Raw genomic sequence first — 22,634 nt, 5'->3', positions numbered from 1 at the left:
ATTAAGATGCCTGTTGCTTAGGTGTGGTGAGTGGTGTTGGTATGGCCAAGGACAGTATGTTCCTTGTCTCAGTGGAAGAGCTGTGGGTATTGGAAGCAAGAAATGAAACTCTTAAATCTCTCTGGCCGGGGCATTTGAATTCAGTCTGGACCTGCAGGAAGTACCAATTGCTTTGGCGGGGGGGGGGGGTTAATTCAGTTGTTAACATTTCTGTTTCGTGGGGAAGGAGCTGCATTGCTACGTGATGACCCAAACACTGACTGTAGATGGAATAAGTAGATAGGACAAGGTAGCCAAGTTGGAAAGCTGTGCTGGGAGAGATTGGTTGTTGCTGCTGACGTGAAGTAGCTGCTTTATTGAGCTGTATTGAGCTACTTTATTATACTGTAACTGCATTGAGTGTTTTACAGGCATAATAGAAAAGTAATTTTAGTTAAATACATTTTCTATGGCCAATGTATTTTCATTAATATAATCCCTATGTGTGAAATATTACGGTAACAGTAACCAATTCTGAAACATCTCTTTTGCCTTTATTCTTATTTTCTCTTTCTTCAGAACTCATTTGCAGTCCATATACTGTCTTAAATGGTAAAGGAACTATGTTATAAAATGTTAACACTGCGTTTTTTACAAGTTTTTTATTTTTTTTTTATTGTTCTTATATTTATTGCTTCCCCAAAACTTTTTTCCTGTAATACTAACCTGTTTATTTAGATCCTTTCAGTCAGAAACTGTCCTTTTTTTTGTCTTTCAGACTATTAAAAAACAACTGGATGCACATGCCAAATTTCATCTGTGAAAGACGGAGTAAGGTAATATGATTTTAGAGATTGCTACTATAATGTGTGATGATCTGTGGACACTGAATGCAAAGGTTCAAATATTAAATAAATTAGGGGCAGACAAAGCAAAAGGAACTTTAGCCTCAGAAATAATGAAGTGCTGACAAGATCCTATGTTCTGCTATCAGTGGCATGCTTACCCTATGTTTTGTACTGTGGGTAGTTCATTATGTTGGCCAGAGGTTTTCTGTTGTCATTGGGTGCTTTGTCCACAGAAGCTCGGGTTCTAATTAGCTAATGATTAGCTAATGTCATTACCTAATGACAGTATGATTTGTTCATATTTGAACAATTGATGTGTTTCTGGAAATTGGTGAGATTCAAACTACAACCTATACTGAAAGACCAATATTTGTCACCTGTTTCCACCATAAGAACAGACCAGTGGTTCTTAATTTTCCTTCTTGAACATCCTGGATGTCATGGTTTAAGCCCAGCCATGCAGCTCGTTCACTCACTCCCCCGACTTCCTCCCTCAGCTCCTGGAGGGATGGGGAGGAGAATCAAAGAATGTAACTCCCACGGGTTGAGATAAGAACAGTCCAGTAACTAAGGTGTAACACAAACTGCTGCTGCTACCAACAATGATAATAATGATAAAGGAAATAACAAGGGAAGAGAATACAACCGCTCCCCACCCACCGACTGATACCCAGCCTGACTGAGCAGTGATCTAGCCCTTCCAGGTAACTGCCTCCAGTTCTATATCCTGGGCATGATGTGCTGTGGTATGGAATACCTCTTTGGCTAGTTTGGGTCAGGTGTCCTGTCTCTGCTTCCTTCCTGCTTCCCCTCCTCCCTGGCAGAGCATGAGGCTTAGAAAGTCCTTGGTCAGAGTAAACATTGCTGAGCAACAACTAAAACCATCGGTGTCATCAGCGCTGTTCCCAGGCAGAAAGTCAAAACCACAGCACTGCACCAGCTACTAAGAAGGAGCAAAATGACTGCTACTGCTGAACCCAGGATACTGGATCAACAGAAATGGAAGAAAGCAGATCTGCCTTTGTTGTCATTGAATACTGCTGTAGCATAGAGCAATATCCTTCAGGATGGGAACTGAATCCTGTTGGACTCATCACGAACATTTCTCAAGTGTTTACTTCTCCACAGTGAAAGAGCTACTTTATGTCCTGTGATGTGGCAGGGGGCAGAGGCTGATGGTCACATTACTAGGCCCTGGGAAGTGAAAGGGTGTCCTGTCCTGGTGGGGGGTTCCTGTTAGCAGAGGACTCTTGTGGTAGGATTGTTGCCCACTTGTTTCCAAGCAAAGCTCAGTCATAGGACTCCTCTGGCTTCCTGTGGGACAGAGCAGCTGTTGGTGGGTTATGTTGTCAGGCTGGCCAGCTGCACTGGGCTTCTGGATTTTCAGAGAATAAGAGAAGTTGTGGTACACATAGTGATGTGTGGGATATGGCCTTAACGACAAAGCAGTATGAGGCAGACACCAGTGAAATGAGTCTTCTGGTAAAGGTAAGAGGTTTTACTAGTCTGGGAATGGGAGGCAGTGAGAGGTGAAATGCAATGCTCATGGTCAAATGTGATGCTCACAGTCACATGTGACACTCACAGTCACCTGGGTAATCATGTGTAGAAATTGAGAGGGAACCCTCAGCCTTCTCATCTCTGATGTAGTGAGTGTCTTTTGTAATCTTTTCCTTGCTTCCCATTTTGCCTGACAACACTCTTTAGCTAGACTAACTTGTGGAGTTGTGTATGTGACAGTGTTGAGTAACAGACCTAATGTCAGGTCATGCTTGTGGGTTCTGGCTCTGTGTTTGTTCAACCTGAGGAGGTACTGTGATTTTCTTTCCATGAAAAAGGAAACAGGTGCCCCCAGTGCAGGTTTCAGCAAAGAATGAATGTTGGAGTAGAGTCAGTGGTGAGCAGTAGTGAATTCTCAGAGATGTTTTTCCTCAAGACCTCGTAAAGGAGAGCAAACTTATTTGTAAGATTAAGCAGACAGATCAGCAAATGCACTTTCTCATGCAGCATTGCTTTTCTTGTATTAGATGTGTGTCTTAATTCAGACTGAGGATCAATTACTGAAGTCTGGAGAGGTGTGCTGCCATGACTGTGCCTACATATGGAATTAAGCAAGTGATCAATACTATGTACTGGATTATTTAACTGGGCCAGAATAGAATACAGTGCACAACAGGATGCTCCAGGGATTTATGTGTAATTTTTTTCCTTTCACCATCTTGAACTGTTCAGTAAAGAATAATTTGGGAATCAGGCATGCACTTACAGATCTTTCTCAATCCCAAAAAGGCAGGGATGAAGTTGCCAGCAGCAAATGAGCGTTGCCAGACCCTGTAGCTATCTTTACTGTGACTTAAAGGGAACTGCAGCAATACTAATAATGAATATAATCTTTCTTCTATTAATCCTTGTCTGCATTGGAAAAGATATGCCTGGGGCAATCTTCCATCTCCGTCCAGTTCAGTGCTGCTTCTTGCTGAAGAAATGAAAAAAGAATTCTCATACTTTCCCAAAACACCCATTTCTTTTCCCCTGTGGGGTCTGTCCACACTTTCAAAGAAATCTGTAACAATAGAGGAAGAAAACAGCATTTGGGGCTCCCCTACAGGGACAGTATATCATCCTAATTAAGTGTTTCTCCAATATGGCTCTAGCTGTGCAATCAACTCCATACAGACAGATCCCACTACTCATTTGAGATTTTGTGTTAGATTAGGACTGGAGAGAAAATAGAAAAGTAAGAAAAGAGAATGTGACACTCTGTTTGCCTGCTTGCTTGGTATTTTGGTGTATATTTTCTTTCAGCTGATTTGGATTTTTTAATGGCTTCTTCATTGAGAGTCATACTCAGTGTTGGATATATAAAGCTCCACATAGCTTTTTTGATTGAGGCTCCTTAATGTGTGTGTATAAAACAGAATTCATCTCTCCACTGGCACCCTTCTTAAGCAGCAGTCCATGTTTCAGACATTTCTCTGGGTGACATGTCCAGAAAACATGCACTGGTATAGGTGACAGACAAACTGCATGAATGACTGCCTAAGGAGAGGTAGTTCTTATTAGCACAGCAATCTGCTTTATGATTGTTGTTGTTAGCTTTTACTGCAAGGTTACTATCTGTTATTGCAGTTTGTTTTTTTAACAAAACCCAGCATTCACTAGTTTGTTCCTTCCCCTCTTGCTTTTCTCTTCTTATCAGTTTAAGTATGTTAAAGTGCAGAGTAGGCCATATGTAAATGCATGGCTGTGTTAAATATATAGTGATCCTATTTCTTAGACCATCATGTTCATCATTCTGTTGTTAGTGCTAGATCAATTGCATGCACGATGCTGGATTTGTGTTTATAATTACAATAATTACATGTGCAATTATTGCATAATGTGAAGCATTTGCCGTTTCCATAATGTTGTCTATTCTATTAGTTGTTTTTCTGACTCTGCTGATTCTAGTCTGCAGAGTTAACCATCACTTTAGCTGTGAAAACAGAGATGGAGGACTTAGTTTGAATAAAATCTTAAATAAAAGCATAATCAGATTGAATAGAGCCTGAATGCAGGGAGGACAGAAAGAAGGGTAAGAAGACATGATGTTGTATAGCTAATGAGAATGGCTGTAGAGGGCGCAAAATCAGGGAGAAGGTGGCAGAATTTCAGATGTTTTAAGCGTCGAGACTACCACAATCCATGGGTTATTACTTTGCTTCTTTGCTCTGGTGGCTTCTGTCTCTTTTTGCAAGTATTCAACCTACGTTATATTCTGCACAAGCGCAAGAATAAATTATGGGTTTTCTGAAATTAAATATTACTCTTACATCAAGACCTTTGAAATGTTTGGAACATTATCCTGTCCAAGTTAACATTGAATTCAATAACCTATTAATTTTATCCTGTGTTTGCATTTTAATTATAAAGCTGTTGTAGTGATTAAATTACAAAATGTCCAGTACCTAATTGTTAGTAATCTCAGCATTATCTGTGGGAGATACGTAGACGAACTACCACAGAATCATTATGAGAATTTCTGGATTAATTGTTTCACTAAAACATACTGAGAAGATAAACACTTAATCCAAACCAACCCTCAAAATCAGCTGCCTACCGTGCTACTCTCATTCTTGGAGACTTTGCATATGGATCATTTCCTGCTTCCAGTTTTATTTTCCTTATAGCTCGGAAGATAAGATAGGAAGTCACTGTGTGGGTCCTCAAGTCCAGACCTCTATGCATCGAAAGGTGTGGACTGTGCAGTACAAATACTTGCCTACTCTCTCTTTAATGCTATGTGGAACCCAATAGCTTGAAGCATGGTAAGAAAAGACAAAAATCTGCAGCATGCCTCAGACTGGGGCATGGCTGGCATGCTAGTCTCTGCAGAATAAATAGCAGAAAAGGCTCCTAGTTATTTTTAGCTTTAGTGCACGATTTGTCAGAACTTTGGGGAGGGCAGAACAGTTGGGCTTTAAATACCTGAGGTGAGATTTTCAAATACTTACGTTTAATCTGAACTCGGACATCTCAATAAGTCTTGTGTAGACACTGAGCACCTGCAGCCCTTGGTGAAGTCAGGAGTAGCTGTCAGTGATCTAAGGTCTCCCAGGAAGTCAGGTCAGCTTTAAAGTCTACATCAGCAGAAATCTTACTTTTCTGCTCATTTCAGTAGGACTGAAGCTTATAGTTAACACATGTGCTCATGTGGTGCTCTGAAACTCAGTGGCTTTGAGTATGTGAGGTGCCTGCCCCACTGATTTTGTTTCAAGGCATAGAAATGCCAATTTGGGTGAAAAAAAGTATTAAAACTGCAGACTAAGGGAATGTTTTGTGTGCTTCTAAAATATTCCCCCCCACCCCCCCTTTTTTTTTTTTTTTTCATGTTTGGCAATCTGAGAGAGACAAAAGTGCTAAAACAACATGAAAAGTTGAAAAGAAGGATCTTGCATCCTATCAGACAGTTTTCTTGAAGTGAATAGCGTATGACAAATACACTAAAAGAATAGTGTATTTAGGATATAGGATAAAGGATTAAAAAGGATAACTTTTTAAAAGCCTTTCCATTTTATTAAGAAAATCATTCGTTATAGAAAAAAGCTTTTCAGATGTAGCATATGAGTTGGAAAGGCTACACTAGCAGTTCATGAATGTAAGAAATCGTACTGAATATTGGGAATCTAAGGTAGTATGCAGCTTTTCAAGAGGCTTGTGTAACAGAATTCCCAGAAGCATTGCAGATTCACACTGGGATTTCCCATATCAAGTTAAACAAGGACAATAGCTATATCTTGCTGTATTTCTTGTGATTTTGGGGTCTTGGGAGCTTTCAGGAAGTCTTGGGTATTCTACTCATCATTTCATATAACTTTTTGTAATCTCAGGAGAAGCATCCAGTTTTTCCATCTTGTATTTTAAAAGCAATCAGACTTTCTGGCTGTCAGAGTGACTTTTTAAGTTGCTGTACTGGGAATTCCCAAATTGGGAATTTCTTCAAGGTAATTTTTTTTTTTAATGTAATTAAAATACGGATCCGTTACTAAAAATTCTTAGAGGATTTTTATTACTTTATACTACTGAATGTTATATATACAGTTATCTAAAGAAATGGAAAATGTGATCTAGGCAACTTCAAGCTTGTTAATTTGACCTTAATAACATTAGGAAATTTTTTGGAGGCATGAATAATTAAAGACATGGGAGTTGAGTGCAAGGAGAATGAAACACAATCTATTTTGCTAAGATAGGTCATGTCAGACTGACCTAGTATCTTCTCTTCTAATACGAAAGTAGGTTTTCTAGAAAAAGAAAGGTGATGCTAGATGTGGTCTCTCTGGATTCTACTGAACCATTTAACATGGTGTTGTATTAAAATTACTGTTCAAGGTGGAGGAAGATAGGTTAGTGTAAGAACTCTGAACTCATGCAAAGAACAGGCACAAGGGGAGACAACAGGAGGTAGACAAATGTGCTGAATTATTTTTGGGGGGTTGACTTATTTAGTTTTCTCGAGGCTTTTTTTATATTTAGTCCATTTTGTTGTCATGTTGTATTGAAATCGGACTGTTGAGACTTCCTGATGGGAGGAGGATGTTAATTTCCAGTACACGATTTTAAATGGAATGGCTGTGCAATTAGTTGTACTATTAGGTAATACTAAAGGGATGGAATTCAACACAGCAATGTGTCAGGCCACACACACTGGCAGGAATTCACTTACTGAGTTTAACCTTGGTCTCAAAATTAACAGTCTAAGTAAGCTCTTATATAATGAGTAGCAAGAGGCAGATTTTTAATTAGGCACCCAACTCCTACTTCTGTGTTGGCTGTTAACAGAGCTTAGGCACCTGACTCTGGCATCTGTGCTGAGTGCCTGAAATTGGATGGTGCTGCAGCCTCAACTTAGGAAGTAATGCAACAACTTTTCCTATGAAGAGGGAGTTCAGCAGTGGATTCTTTGAAGGAGAAAGGCCTGTGTGAGGGTAAGTGCATTCAAGTTTGTCTCTAGCCTGTCAGTTTAATACCATCATGAAAATGATGGATGGGATCCAGGGAAGTGTCAGAAGAGGTATTTCCAGTTGAGGGAGGGCACTTCAGCTGGGTGCATCTGGGCTGGGGCCTGATCTGGAATAAGTGTGCAACACATTTTTGCAATATGCAAGAAACTCAGTATGTAACAGATGCAGAGAAGAGCTGCAACGAAGATCAGAGGACTGAAGCTACAAGAGGAGTTTGAGACAGCTGTTTCGGATATGTCCAGAAGACTAGCAAAATGGGAAATAAAATTGCTGCAGCTATGCTGTTGGAGTCATGGGGAGCCTCGGAACATGGTTGATATGAGCTAGGTGATAGCTAACGAACAGGGTATCTGTAGTCCATCAGAGGCGTAATGAAAGTCTGCATGTAACAATGTGGTGTTGTAGGAAGGTTATGATACAGAAATAGGAGTATCCAGATGTATGATTTAGAGGTGAAATGAACTGAATATATGGCACTTCTTAGTGATTGAAGTTCGTGTGTGTACCTAGCATATGGATAAAATATTTAACCAACATAGAAATGCATAGTGATAATCCCACCGAGAGAAAAGCTTGCTCTGAAGTTAAAATTGTGGTTGAAGATACCTGATGTGCCTGTAATGACAAATGACAAGTGAAATAGTTACAGTCAGTGACAGCCCTTGCCCCAGATATTTTCTTAGTTTGACAAATGCTGAAACTTGTAACTGTGTGTTAGTGAAGACCTGCCCTTTGCCTAGATGCTGGTTTGGCCCCAGGTTCAAAAAGGAGCTGAATTCTTTGAGTAGGGGTAAGTAATGTTTTTCCTGCTTTGCTGCAAGTCCTGCGTTGCTCTTAGTGGCTTCATCAGCTACTAAGACACTGATAGGTCATTCTTTAGCAGAATTCTCTATAAAGTAACAGGAGGAGGACACCACAGTAGGAGACCTTTTTAATGTACTTCCGGCAGTGCTGTGTTAGTTCTCTAGTTATTTGTTTATTAGTAAGTGCTTAGCCTATGTTTCTGAGGTTTTTAAGTGCCTAGAAGAGTATCAGGAAATAGTAATATAGCTTCTCTTTTTTTTTTTTTTTCTGCTTCCTAATTAATTATTACATAATGGTACTAAGTTGTTCTTGTTCTGCAGTAAACACAATTGTGTGATGATCTCACGATCCTTACTTGGAAAATTGCCACAGTAAAGAAAAAACACTGTTTATGAACTGAATTGTCAATAGTTTGGAAGGGGGGTGTTCTGTTGGAAACAGTGCTTTAAATGACAGTCTGAGAGGATGTATGGCAGGAGGGGGGACTGAGAATATAAGAGTGAAAACGTGCGAGTGCTTTTTCAGGTTTATGTATTAGAGACGTGGTCAACTCCCTTAGATTTAGATTCTGTCCCAGTTTAGGTTTGGCCTTCTTTCTATGTTCTAGGTTTTATTTAGCTTCAAGTCATGCTTTTCTGGCTAGTAAAGTGGGATTTCAATTTGAAAATCTGTCTAAGCCTCTTTGCAAGAGGTAACACTTGGAACATCTCAGGCCTGCATGGCTGTCACTTACAAGGATGCCTAGAAAAACGGGAAGAATTATCACTTGAAGAGGTCTGTGGAGGAGAAAAGATGATCAGGTCTGAGGGACTTCCACCTCTAAGTTTCAGGAAAAAGGCATCTTTCCAAATGAGGAAAACAAAGAAATAGAGAAATTTCTCGCAAACCTTTCCTTCCCATCATAGTTCTTTAGGAGAGTTGGGGAGTGTGTGGGTGAAAGGAGCATCAGTGAGGAGACAAACAAGGTTTGGAATACTTCCCTGATCTGCCCAAGAACTGTTGTAGATCATTATTAAACATGAGATGCTGGAATGCAAATTTAATCCTGTTTCATAGTCTCTTAAGATAGCTGTTTACAAGTCAGAAAGGATTACCTTTTGAAGTTTCTTATTCCTCCCTACTCAGTTCTAACTAGTTGCCTGTTTTGCTTAACTTCAGTATGGTTCAGTGTAGTGAATCCCATCTGAAGGTTATACACCTTGCTTAACCTTTTTATAGCATAGTTGTTAGTCAAGATAAACACTGTCCTCGTGGTTTGATCATGTGGATTCCTAAACAGTAATAAGAAACCAGAAATATTTTTGTACAATTAAATAGGGTCTGTGGGAGCTCTGTCTCTGCTGAACTGGATGCAGTACAAGAGAGAAGGTTGTTCCAGCTTATTTGGATCTTTCTGGCATGCTACTTTTAATAGTATGTTTTCTGTTTTTATAGATTGTATGCTATAAAACCTAAAAATAAAACGTGCCAAGGTATTTTGGGTGTTTGTAGACAGGCACATATAATATTAATTTCTTCTGGAAATGTATTTATGCTAATTTTGCTTTGGAACAAAAAATACATCAATTTGGGAATATTTATGTTCAAGATTGGTCTGTAATTTCCATATGAAAAAAACATGCAGCTCCTGCTTGACTTTAACCCCAGAAGTGTCTAGAACACAAAGATGAAATAGTCTAAAAGATATATCATGGCTCAGGTGCTTGTGAGAGCTTGCTCTCCTTGAAAACATTTAAAAAATAAGCTGTCTGAAATTGTATTTTATTGTTGACTTTTTGCCCATGTTAGCATGAGCAAACAAAGAGAAAGAATAATAAAGTGCTGCTCAGCTGTTAACACCAAGCTATTTTTAGGCAGATATTTGAACATTGATCTGGTGTTTCTTAAAAAAGAAGGCATTGTCACCTGGTGACTTTCCTTTAGGCAAACCTGTCATGATTTGTGGTAAGGTGATTTTTGGAGCTGCCTCAGGCAAATGCCAAATATTCTTTAACATTCTAAGTGGAGGTGCAGAGAAAAAAATGTTGTGTGGAGGAAAACCTAGCTGTGTAAACCTACAGGTTTCATGTAGTATCCTGGAAGCATCTCGTATAGTGGGATCAATGGGCTGAGGCCAATTGTATGAAGTTCAACAAGACAAAGTGTCAGGTCCTGCACTTGGGTCACAACAACCTCATGAAACGCTACAGGCTTGGGGAAGAGTGGCTGGAAAGTTGCTGGGCAGAAAAGAACCTGAGGATTCTGATTGACAGCTGCTGAACACAAGCCAGCTTGTGCCGAGGCAGCTAAGAAGGCCAATGGAAACTATAAGCAATAGTGTGGCCAGCAGGACTATGGATGTCATCATCCCCCTGTACTCAGCGCTGGTGAGGCCACACCTCGAATCCTGTGTTCAGTTGTTGGCCCCTCACTACAACTAAGACATTGAGGTGCTGGAGCATATCCAAAGAAGGCAATGAAGCTGGTGAAGGGTTTAGAGCACAGCTCCCATGAGGAGTGGCTGAGGGAACTGGGGTTTAGTCCAAAGAAGACTCATGGGGGGATCTTACCATTCTCTACAACTACCTGAAAGAAGGTTTTAGCAAGGTGGGTGTTGGTCTCTTCTGCCAAGTGTCAAGCAATAGGATAGGAGGAAATGGCCTCAAGTTGCTCCGGGGAAGGTCTAGATTGGATATTAGGAAAAACTTCTTCACTGAAAGGGTTTTTAAGCATTGGAACAGGCTGCCCATGGAAATGGTGGAGTCATCATCCCTGTAGGTATGTTAGACATGTAGACATAGTGCTTAGAGACTGGGTTTAGTGGTGGACTTGGCAGCTGTTGGTTAACAGTTGAACTTGATGATCTGAAAGGTCTTTTCTAACACAATTCTATGATTTCCAGTGCTTCAGTTGGAATTTTCATTCCAGAAACTCAAAGATCTCCACCTTGAGGTGTTTTACTTGTTATTCAGCTGACACTCTCATGTTTATTAATCTCATTCCATAAGGTGACCCAGGATTCATTTTTAATAAACATGCCTATTAATAAAGACCCTATCTTAGTCTTCAAGGAAGACTAAGACTTCACTATGCGAAGAAGGCCTGACTGTAGAAGCTGAACTGTTTGAACTAAGGCACTAACTATAACTTGTATCGATGGTGGGAGGGGAAGCAGCTGATGTGAGCTATCTTTTGTTGATTTTCCTTTTTTAAAGGTCTTCATTTGCTCTAAGGTGTAGTGTTACGATCTTGTCTTCAGTCTAGAGAGAGGGGGAACTTTTTTTCTAGATAAGTGGGCACAGAAAGTAAAGGAAAACATTCCTGAAACATTTTTCCAACATTGTTATTTCTTAAGTGACTGGGACTCCCTGTATGTTAGAGCCCAGGTTAATACAGAAACTCTATGATCTGACTATGAAGATTAATAACCTTTGGGAAATTAAAAATGTAACGCCTTCCTTACAAAGATAAAGTAACAGCATTACGAAAGAAGACTGATTAAACCCAAGTTGAAAGCAGGTTGTGATTGGAATATCATGGTAATAATCTGCTGGTAATGGGAATACAGAAAAGATGGTAAATAATCAGACTCCGTTCTTTTTGGCTCAAGTACCATATTCTGCAGCAAAAGCCAATTTTTAATGTTATCTTCCTTCTATCCACTGTTACTGGGAGAGGAATCTTTTCCTTTCTAATTATGTGTGTATATATATAAATAGTTTAGTTTGGTTTGATGAAATTTTTCTTTGTGATTTTTTTTATTTTATTTTAGCAGAAAAGCCATGAATATTGTCACATGCCAGTTTATGCAGATTTAAGCTCGATATAGAATTGCAGTCATTTATCAATATAAGTGATTTCGATGTTTTTGTTGTTAGTGGAAAAAAATGTTGTCACTGTTTTTTGTTTGTTAATGTTTTATAGTTCCTAGGCTATAGAAATAACAGGGAAAAAGCAAAATGAGGGGGATTTTAAATCTTTTGAACAATAAGTAGGAGATAATGCAAAATATTCTAAGTGAAGCAATGTACTGTCAAAGAGATGAGTTCTTTGCTAGTTAAGGGTGAGCTCTTCAACAGCATTCTTAAATGGCAGTTGAAGAGAAATTCTGAGAAAAAGCATTTTGTAAACATTTCAGATACATGTAACAGTTAGTAATAGCTTGAAAGGTAGCACTTAATTTCTGGATAACAAACTCTTAGTACTTTCTGGTTTACTTCCCTGATATTTCTCTATGAGTCAGCTTTGAAATCCGTATACTATAACAGGAAGAAAGCCTTTTCTATTTTGGATTCATAAATATGACAAACCATCTTTGTTTTGTATGGTGCCTGTTGGTGCATTTTATCGTTAGACAAACAATGGGTTATATGTGTTAACCCATTCGCTTTGGTGGGTTAAGTAATAAAGTGAAAGAGCCCTGGCACAGTCTTTTATTTCTCTGAGAAGGAAAGTTGGGAGAGCAATGCTTTCAGGTAGTATTTGATGTGGAAAGAGGAAAAATGGAAAGAAAAAGTTCTTGAGGACTGTTTTTTCAGGAAGGTGCTGCTGGAGCAAAAGTCATTTGGGGAGCACTGGTTATAGATCCCATGGACAAAAGAGATGCCCAGAGCATTGGGAATGAGTGGCCTTAAGTCACTGTATTTTACCATATATGTTTGTTGATAATTACTCAGCTTTACAGAGAAATGTATTTGGTGGTACTGCAGATAGTAATTGAGAGCTTGTATATCTTGCTTTGCGATGAAGAGAAGAGGCAAACACAGACAGAAGATTTCGCATTGTTTTTCTTCAAGTCTTAAAGCAGCTTGTAACTTTCCCAGCACAGCTCCAGTCATCTGGAGCTGCTCTTCTGGGTTGTGTTTAAAAACTGTCCTTTTCCCCCTTCCCCAGGAGCACTAGTAAGTACCAATAAGTACTTGGCATCCATTACAAAGCATCTTTCATTAGACTAGACAAAATCAGTATGCTAAATAGAAGCCTCACAGAATAGGAAAGATCCCTTCTATGTCCAGCTGCATCCATCACTACAGAGACAGCACTGGCATATTGTAGCTTAGTGTTTTGGCTTTGAAATCATATAGAACAAAAGGAGTAAGATACCTTCTGTCCTGAGGCTATTTTCCATATTACTGGTCAAAAAGGATAATCTGAACATGAGAGCTGAAAAGACTGTGATTGTAAAGGTGCCTGAAAAACAGACACAGCAATTACCACATGGTCACAGCTTTCCCAGAACCGAAGAGAAATTCATAGGATTTTTTCAGTATTGACTCCCAGAGTCTGATTTGTAATCTTAGCAAACTGAAGACTGCTTTTATAATATGAGAGATCACATTAGGAAAATCTGTTTGAGTGAGTGTTTGCAAACTCTGTACCCAGTTATGGAGGAGTGACCTGGGGGCTGTCACTGGGGAGGAAATTAATATGTTTTAACACTAGTTATTTGGATGTCACTGATGTCCACTCCCAGACAATGTAATTTTATCTACAGTTGTAAAAGATATAGCTGCAGTTTCGTGATGGTCAATGAGAAAATGAACATGAGCCAGCCATGTGTGCTTGCAGCCCAGAAAGCCAACCGTATCCTGGGCTGCATCAAAAGGAGCGTGACCAACAGGTCGAAGGAGGTGATCCTGCCCCTCTACTCTGCTCTTGTGAGGACTCACTTAGAACACTATGTACAGTTCTGGTGTCCTCAACATAAAATGGGCACAGAACTGCTGGAACAAGTCCAGAGGAGGGCCACGAGGATGGTCAGGGGACTGGAGCACCTCCCGTGTGAAGGTAGGCTGAGAAAGTTGGGGCTGTTCAGCCTGGAGAAGAGAAGGCTGCCTGGAGACCTCATAGCAACCTTCCAGTATCTGAAGGGAGCCTATAGGGATGCTGGGGATGGACTCTTCATTAGGAACTGTAGTGACAGGACAAGGGGTAACAGGTTAAAACTCAAACAGGGGAAGTTTAGATTGGATATAAGGAAGAAGTCTTTTACTGTGAGGGTGGTGAGGCACTGGAATGGGTTGCCAAGGGAAGCTGTGAATGCTCCATCCCTGGCAGTGTTCAAGGCCAGGTTGGATGAAGCCTTGTGTGGGATGGTTTAGTGTGAGGTGTCCCTGCCCATGGCAGGGGGGTTGGAACTAGATGATCTTGAGGTCCTTTCCAACCCTAACTGTTCTGTGATTCTATGACACTTGCCTTTATGCCAGTTTAACTGCAAGCAAAACTGCCCATTTGTGCAGTGGTTATACTTTTAAAATGGAAATGTTGATAAATGTATAAACTTCTGCATCTTCTACTTGACTGTACCACCAAACTTCTTTACCTTCTCACCTCCTCTGGATCTCTGAAAACACTCATCCATTTGTAAGATTAGAGTTTATAGTTCCAATCATTTAAATTAGCTAAACTACTTGTGGGGCTTAGGTCGTACAAAAACTTGTAGTACAGCAGAAGCATAGAAAACAGTATTTTTGTGGCTTTCAGAGTTTATATTGTGAATTGCATACCTGAGGTCGTCTAACAGTCAAATAATTTCATAGCCATGATAGGAATGTGATTTGATAGCTTGTTTCATGTGGAGTTCTCCTTAAAGTCTGGTGCTGTATTACCACAGAACCATCCCTTGGATACTCAGCCTCAGAGCTGTTCAAAATGGAACCATTAACAAAGTGCTTGCTAAGTGCACACTAATACCACTGTTACTGCATCACCCTTTAGTAGCCTGAGTTTTCGTAGGAATGTGACACTGTTGTTACTTCAGTATTAAAAGATCTGCAGGGCTTGGATTGAGTGCTAGACTTCTGCATTTCAATCAGTGGTCCCTGCCTTTCCCCGTAGGTAATGCCAGACTCTGATTTTGCTCTAACTTACTTTTATTCGGGTTTGCAAATTGCTTGTTTGAGTTTTTTGGAAGCGTATACCTTATAAAGCACTATTGCCCTGTAGGGCTTCAGCTATAGTTTGGTTTTACTTAATTTGTTGAAAATATGTGGGTTTTTTTCTCTAATTGGATAAAGACGTTATTAATAGACTTTCCCTTTTTAGAACTGGAGAATGCCCACAAAGCCTTTTGCTCACACTTTCTGAATACAAATTTACTTCTAAATTGAGACCAAACATGGAAGAATGTAGAATGTTAGGTGAATAATTTGTGTAGTTCTGAGCAGATGGAAACAATATAAAATGAGAAAAAAAAGAATTAGTCCTGACAATCAATCATTGCTGTTTGGTTCTTTCAGTGCTCAAGTTAGTGTTTTGAAATTGTCCATGAACTATGCAAATAAGTTGGTGGGAAGTGACTGAGGAAAGCAAGCCTACGATCAGTAGCTTTAAATTAGCTTGTACCAAAGGGTTCTTCCACTGGGAAATTTTCAGGGAATTTTCAAATCAGAAAAGGTTAAAAGCTATTGATATAAGAGTTTAATAATCCATTTATTTTTGACGTAGTTCTAGCTTGTTTCACTTCAAACACTTAAAAAAATTAGTTGTATGACATTTACTGTTTTAAAATAACTGTTTTACAAAGATGCATTACACTGATGTCTCTGATTCACAGTGATTCACTGTGGGCAGGTGATCATTTTATGTCTTCAGTGGAAGCAAGTTGTGCTTAGAGCATAGATGTTATCCCAGTGATCACAAACTGTCCTGATAATGTTATGTCTAGCTCTTGTTCTTGCATCTTTAGTCTATAAAAATTGTGTAAATGTAGGGATGAAATCTGCATGACCTGAAAAAGCTGGAAACACTAAAATTAGTGCTCCCCACTGTCCGAAAATTTATCTCCTAAAACACTGGATGACAACAGCATCTGCTGGTACAAGTAAGCAGTGGAGAATGATGCTAAATTCCACATCTGTGCTGTTACACTCAAAATATTTTTATGTGCAAAGATGAAACACATTTTATATCTAAAGGCAAGAAGTTGTTATTATAATTAAAGTCTTTACTGTTTAATCCAGGAGTCATTGCTCATTGAAATGTAATAATTACAGGAAAAGAAAGAATGCTTCTATACAGGGGGAGATCTCAATTGATAACAATACAGTTAAAATCGTTGAACACGCAAAGTGTCTACCTCTTTATCGTGCTGTAATGCACACTCTTCCCCAGCTGCTTTAGGTCCTGAGGTGGTTTCATGCTGGTGGTGGGGATGTGGAGGTGTTTTAGCAGTTGTCAGTATCTAAAGGACTTTAGATGCTGATAGGAGGTATATGATGTTCCTTTTTACAAGGACATATAGTGACAGGAAAAGAAGGAATGGCTTTACAGTGAAAAAGGGTAGCTTTAGATTAGGTATTAGGAAGAAATTCTTTACTGTCGGAGTGGTGAGGCACTGACACATGTTGCCCAGAGAAGTTGTGGCTGCCCCATCCCTGGCAGTGTTCAAGGCCAGGTTGGACGAGGCTTTGAGCAACCTGGTCTAGTGGAAGGTGTCCCTACTCATGCCAGGGGGGTTTGGACTAGATGATCTTTGAAGGTCCCTTCCAACTCAAACTGCTCTATGATTCTATGTTGATAGTTTCTTCTTCTTCACTCTAGGACTCACTTGGGATCTTTAACATGCTTGCTAACAAGCTTTTAAACTTGGCTCTTTCTTCATTGGTTTGCAGCTCAACATTACATCCAAATTTACTAAATGTGGTACCTTACATATATATTAGATACTATTTATCTGTTCTGTTTATTATCCCTAAATTAAGTTTTGTCCACCTTAAGTCTGCAATTCTTTAGTTAACTATGGGTAAGCTGTCTCTGAGTGTCAGCTGTGTGCCTAATCTTTCTTTATCCTATGCTTGTATTCCTCTTTATCCTGTGTCTCCAGTTCTTAAGGCCTCTGCTATCACACCAGGCCTGTCTTTTTCTACACAACATTATTGTGTTAGAGTTGTAAAATGATGGATGGTTCCATACAAAGATAAACAAAAGTAAAAACCATTTAGCCACAGACATCTGGGCGGTTAGAAAAATTGTTGTTACAACTAAACCAAGTTTAATTGCAGGCTAAAACAAAGTTACCGGCAGATAGAGAAAAGTTCAGGCAAAGCAAGCCTGAAAAGCCTTAGGTCCTCAGGGTTTGCAAGCTCCACTACAAGGCTTATGGCCAGTAGTCATTGGTGTTGGCAATATGGTATTACAGAGCTATAGGGTAACAGTGCTGCAAGGGCCCATGATGAATTCTGGTAACACTTTAGCTGTCATGTTACCACCATCCATTAAATATGGAGGTCTGGATGTGTATGCCCAGCTCAAAAAGTTCCTAGGTGCTTGTGAGCTGAATCTAGGAGTACAAACCTGGAGATGGCTCACAAAATGCCAGTACTGCTCATTATACTCTTTTTCTCAGACTAGCCCTGCCTGCTGTCATAGAGGACCCTAGGCTCCAGTAACATTTTTCTCCAGCCCAGTCTTCATATTTAGCTTTGGTCCCTCCGCTTTGCCAGAAGGCAGTGGGTGTAGAAATGCATGTCCACACTGAGATGCAGTTCAGTATCTTAGTTTAACCAGCTGCTGAAAGTGGCATTGATGAGATGGTGGACTATAAACTTCTGTGCCTGAAAAGAAAGTACGTGTTCTCATCTGGGCTGGAAGAGCAAGATGGATAGTCGTGGGCAGAAATATAATCTCTGCTGCCTTGCTTTGGAGGTTTGACTACTGAGGTAGGCAGCATGCTTATGAATTTGTGATAAGGTGTGGTGGGAGGCACGAGGAGTTAACGGGAGAAGTCGGCATCACTGTTGCTTGCCTTCAGCAGGCAAAAATTGAGAGTCAAATATATCAGTCATGAGAGTGAGTTAGTCATGAACTTTAAGAACAGAAAGTAATTTGGGATGCATCCTTTACATTTTCAACCTTTTCTATATCCATGCAAAATTTGCTTTAAAAAAAAGTGAGATTCAGATAAACTTGGCCTGTAGTAACACACCAGTTTCATGAAGTGTGCTAGTGCTTGGAGAATTGACAAAACACTGACATTTAAGCTCATAGTTTTGAGCCCTGAGTGCTGCAAAGAACTCCACTAATATATGCCCTTTGGCCTTGCATAGCATTTATATCTTTTTGCGATTGTTGCTACCATCCCTGCAGCAGTTGTTATTTTTAAAAATAAGCTTTTGAAACCCACTAAACTATGTCAGTTCTAAAGATTGATCACTACAGTACAAACAAACCAGTAGATTGTAGTTGCAGCTATTTGAAAACTGTTTTTAAAAGCCCTGGACCCCAGAAATCCATGGCCATGCCCTATAGGAAGCTTTATTTTTCTCTGGATTTTGGACTGAAATGTTTATTACATTTGGTCTGTTAGCAGATGAGCGTGAAAGAAAACAATGTTGTTGTAGTGGAATAAAATGTTGCACACCTCAGCTACACAAGTACTTGCTACCTTTTCTGTCTAAACAGGCCCCTTTAACCTGTAATATGTTAGACCAAGGAGTAATGAACCTTCTAAGTAAGTACCCATGATATTTTTTTTTTTTGTCCACAGATGTTCATTTATCACCCCATTTTACACATTAAACCAATCAGAGTAGGAGAAATACCTTTAGTTACTCCTTCCAAAGTTTGTTTTATCTTTGTCTTTTATGTCTCAGAGCTAGGATCATAATATCCACTGCAAGACATTTATTTTGTAATAGCTCCTTTCTTCAATCAGACCTCAACAAAGAATATAGTATTTCAGTGAGGCTGAGGGTCAAAGCTGGGGAACTTCATGAGAATTTTCACAAGTAGAGGACAGTCGTTGAAATATGATATTCTAATAGAAAGCTGCCAGTTGTGCATTGGAGAATGATTTATAATCAGATTTGTAGAAAAAGTTCAGTGATATTTGGCCTTATTTCCTCTTATGAGGTCACTTCAAAGACACGTGAGACACTTATGATCTATTTTTTGTAGGTCGTGTACTTTATTTATTCCAGTTTTGTGCCACTGATTTAGGTCTTTTAAATTCAGCATTCAAATATGACAAGTTTCAATGTATTTTCCAGTATGTTTTCAAATGACCTATGGCTGTCAATATTGTAATCTTTCCTGCATGGCTGTGTTTCAGTAGCTCTGCTACAAGTTAAGAATCCATTTGGTAAATGATACTGTAGTGGTAGGACAAGGGGTAATGGGTTTAAGCTTATACAGCAGAGGTTCAGGATAGGTATAAGGAAGTTCTTTACTATGAAGGTTCTGAGGCACTGTAACAGGTTGCCTAAAGAAGTGGTAAATGCTCCGTCCCTGGCAGTGTTCAAGGCGAGGTTATACAGTCTTGGGCGACGTGGTCTAGTGTGAGGTGTCCCTGCCCATGGCAAGGGAGTTGGAACTAGGTGATCCTAAGGTCCTTTCCAGCCCTAACCATTCTATGATTCTGTGATTGTCAGGTCCTATTAGCAACAATTCAGCTTATACTTCATGTGGACTTTGCTTTTTACAATTGTGGTGAAATGTACCTTCTCTCACAATTAAGTTTATTCCTTGTTGAAAACACTAGGCAGATATGTTGATCAGCAGATATAATTGGCATGTGGTCCCATTACAGCTTTCTGTGAACTGTTTCACTGGGCCTTGCTTACATATTCCTATTTCTTTTTTCTTACCTAAATTATAGATGTACTGTCTGCTGCTGATAATTCTCATCAGCTTAGCCACTAAAATAAAACCATCGTTGTTGAAGTATAGAAATGTTGGTTTCTCTGAACTCTTAACCTGTCCTTTCTGAAGAGCATCGGTTGTGGTCTTCCTTGTGACCTACAATGGACAGATGGTGACATTGTAAGAAATGACTTTTTAATGTTTTCTGGCTTTGTTGGGAAATGAAATTGTGGCTTCCTTTTCTGAAAGAGAGGTGTCTGCAGCAGTTTCTTGCCTATAGCAGAAGCACTTGGGCAAATTGATGTATCTCAGACGCTGTCACTTGATTTCCCACTTCCCTTTCTTGTTGGCCTTGATCAGAATACAGCTGGTGTAAGTGTCTCTTAAAGGACAGAGGGAGTGTATATGTATTTGTGTGTGCATGTGGGAGGGGGGTATCGGGTGCAGGGAAGAACTGGGACAGCAGATGTGCATCCATTGACCCAGAGTGTACCTGCTGCATTGGGGGATGCAAACACAGGATAACATAGTCCCTTTAGTCATCCCTGAGCATGCTCTTGCTCCTTCCCAGTGCTTGTGCTCCTGAATTTTTGAATGTATAAATGTTTTTGAGTATATAAAGGCTGCATCTTGCTCAAGACTGCTCATAAATAGTTTTATTTCTTCTTTCAGTGTCTGTCTTGAAGCATAGCTGATGGCTGGCAGGTGATGAGCAATGTCTTTTGCTCTGTTTAGTCTTGAGTCCTACCACTTCTTGAGAAGCAGCTTAGCAATTCATCCTTCCTCAAGCCCAGCAGCCCTACTCCCTTTTGGCTGTCATCTCGGCTCACATCTGCCCTTTTTCTTGCTGGTGGAGAACCTTTTGTGAAACTCCATAGTTTCTCCTCACAACTTGGGCAAGAAAGCTAACCCACTGTCGGGGGCCTTTGGCCCAGGTCCTAGGAATCTGGACAGGGTTTTCTGGATGGGTTTGAAGTCTTTGACAGGGCCAGCAAAGTGGGGTCTGCATGCTGTCAAAATAAGATTGTCAAGGAAAACACTTTCAGAAACTGGCAAGACACTGGTGCAGCACACACACGCATACACACCCCCATTGTATCTTACAGGGTGATGTTACTGTTAACTCACAGGGTAGGACTGGCATGAAAAAGGATTCCTTTCACTGGGACAGTTGTCCCACCAAAGCATTGAAATGGGAGCAGTGGAAAGCATAGACTATTGTTGCCCTGTGTGGTGATGGATTCTTATGCTGCCGGCATCCCACCACTTGTTTACATGACTCCAGAAAGGAATCCAGGAAAGAGCCTTGTAGTCAGCATCTTGGCCTGCAACAACCTCTTCCCCCATTGATTAGAAAGATCAGGGTAAACACACAGATCATTTTATTTTCTAGGAATTAAAAAGGAAAACAGCACAAAGGGATCAGATATCTGGAACCAAAAAATAATTATTTAATTTGAAAAGACATCTGGTTTTGTGGCCATTAGACCTAGCTTAGGCATGCATTGTATAAGAAAAACAAATGTATAGATCAGGAATACACACACAGAACACAGTTCAGGAATACAATATGGTGGAGAAATGTGCATCTTTTTAGGCAAGTTTATATTATAGTGTAAGACTTCAGTTTTGCTGTGCTGCCTAAATCATGGTAATATTTATTTGAAGTTTTCTAAATACTTGACACGGTTTCATTTTCTGAGTCAGTTATGTCTTGTTGGAAATACGTGTGTTAGAGAAAGAATTCACTCATTGCTCACTCGTCCTTGGATGCTGTTCTGTGTTTTTAAATTTAGGTAAACATTTTAAACAGTAAGCATTGGAATCACAGCAAGCCAGACCAGTGCCACATAAAAATGAAGAGTGCTTGGGAGATTTTCCCATTGTGCCTGTGACACAATGGAGCATTCCTTCTGTGTGGGAAAGTGTAGTGTCAGGAAAATAAACATATGTTTAGACTGTGACCCTGGAGCACAATCCTGTTGCACAGGTGAAGCACAATGGTTCTGGAGCATTGTGATCCCATCAAACACTTAGAGGACAGTGCTGACAGTAGCCTGTGATTCCAATAATTCCCTAGGCTTTTTGTTGTAATCCAAGCTTGACCAAAACTTCTGATTACAGATGTAGTAAACCTGAAACTATTCAGTGTTTTTATACCTCTGTGTCTTCTGTGGTCCCACTTTCTCATTGCATGTATGTTGCAGGATATTTTACTGCCTTCTGTCTGTAACCAACAGCAGTATGTGTGCCTGGGTCGTCTCCATTTCAGATCATAAACTGTTTGGGGTTTTTTGTCAGGTTTGGTTTTTTTTTTCCTACCTTTGTTCCTCTGCCCCAGCCCTTCCTGCAGCAAGAGGACCTCAGAGACAGAGTTAAGCTCTTTGTTTTTCTGGTTAGAGCAATGCTCTTTCTGCACTGTGAGCATCATGGTTATGATGAAAGACTGCTTGACAAGAGGCAGGCTGTAGGATTGTGTTCAAAGGGCCATCAGATTCAGAAATGTGTTTCCAGTCCAAAGTCCTCAATAGAAAATATGTCCCTTGCCCTCATGGGCTTTTCCATGTCTGTATAGGCAGTGTGAGAACCTCGGGTCATGAGGAAGGTCAACCCATGCACAGGAAACTTCACCTCAATGTACCCAGCATGTTTCTTGTGAAGAGGGTAAAAGATTAATTAAGGATAAAGACCATTTGTAAGCTGTTTCAGTTTCTGTTGGTAAAACAACAGAGGAGGCTGAGAGGGTTGGACTTCAAACTGCTCTCATTTTCCATGGCACTGTGTTGTGCTCAACTTGATGAAAGCTGTTCTACAAAACGAAACAGAGCTGTGCATTTTCCTTTTTAGTCAGCAAATGTGTGTGTTACAAATGCTCACTTCCGCCTGTGGGTGTACATATTTTTGACTCATAGGAGGAGTACAGGAGAAACAGAATTGTTGT

General features: G+C 39.9%; 1 protein-coding gene across 11 annotated transcripts in view; it reads left to right on the top strand.

The window, feature by feature from the left end:
• Positions 1 to 764: 764 nt before the first annotated feature.
• Positions 765 to 22,634, top strand: part of INPP4A (inositol polyphosphate-4-phosphatase type I A) — a 74,357-nt gene continuing 52,487 nt past the window's right edge. For 10 of the 11 annotated variants that reach the window (XM_065677655.1, XM_065677654.1, XM_065677649.1 and 7 more), the window contains exon 1: positions 765 to 815. The gene's annotated coding sequence lies outside the window, so the exon portion shown is untranslated. Of the gene's footprint in view, positions 816 to 7,243; positions 7,295 to 22,634 lie in introns of those variants that run through there. The other variant, XM_065677645.1, reaches the window with a different exon arrangement.

The sequence above is a fragment of the Lathamus discolor genome, chromosome 4 (assembly GCF_037157495.1).
Source record: "Lathamus discolor isolate bLatDis1 chromosome 4, bLatDis1.hap1, whole genome shotgun sequence".
Taxonomy (NCBI): domain Eukaryota; kingdom Metazoa; phylum Chordata; class Aves; order Psittaciformes; family Psittacidae; genus Lathamus; species Lathamus discolor.
This window is presented reverse-complemented; position numbering and strand designations above follow the sequence as displayed.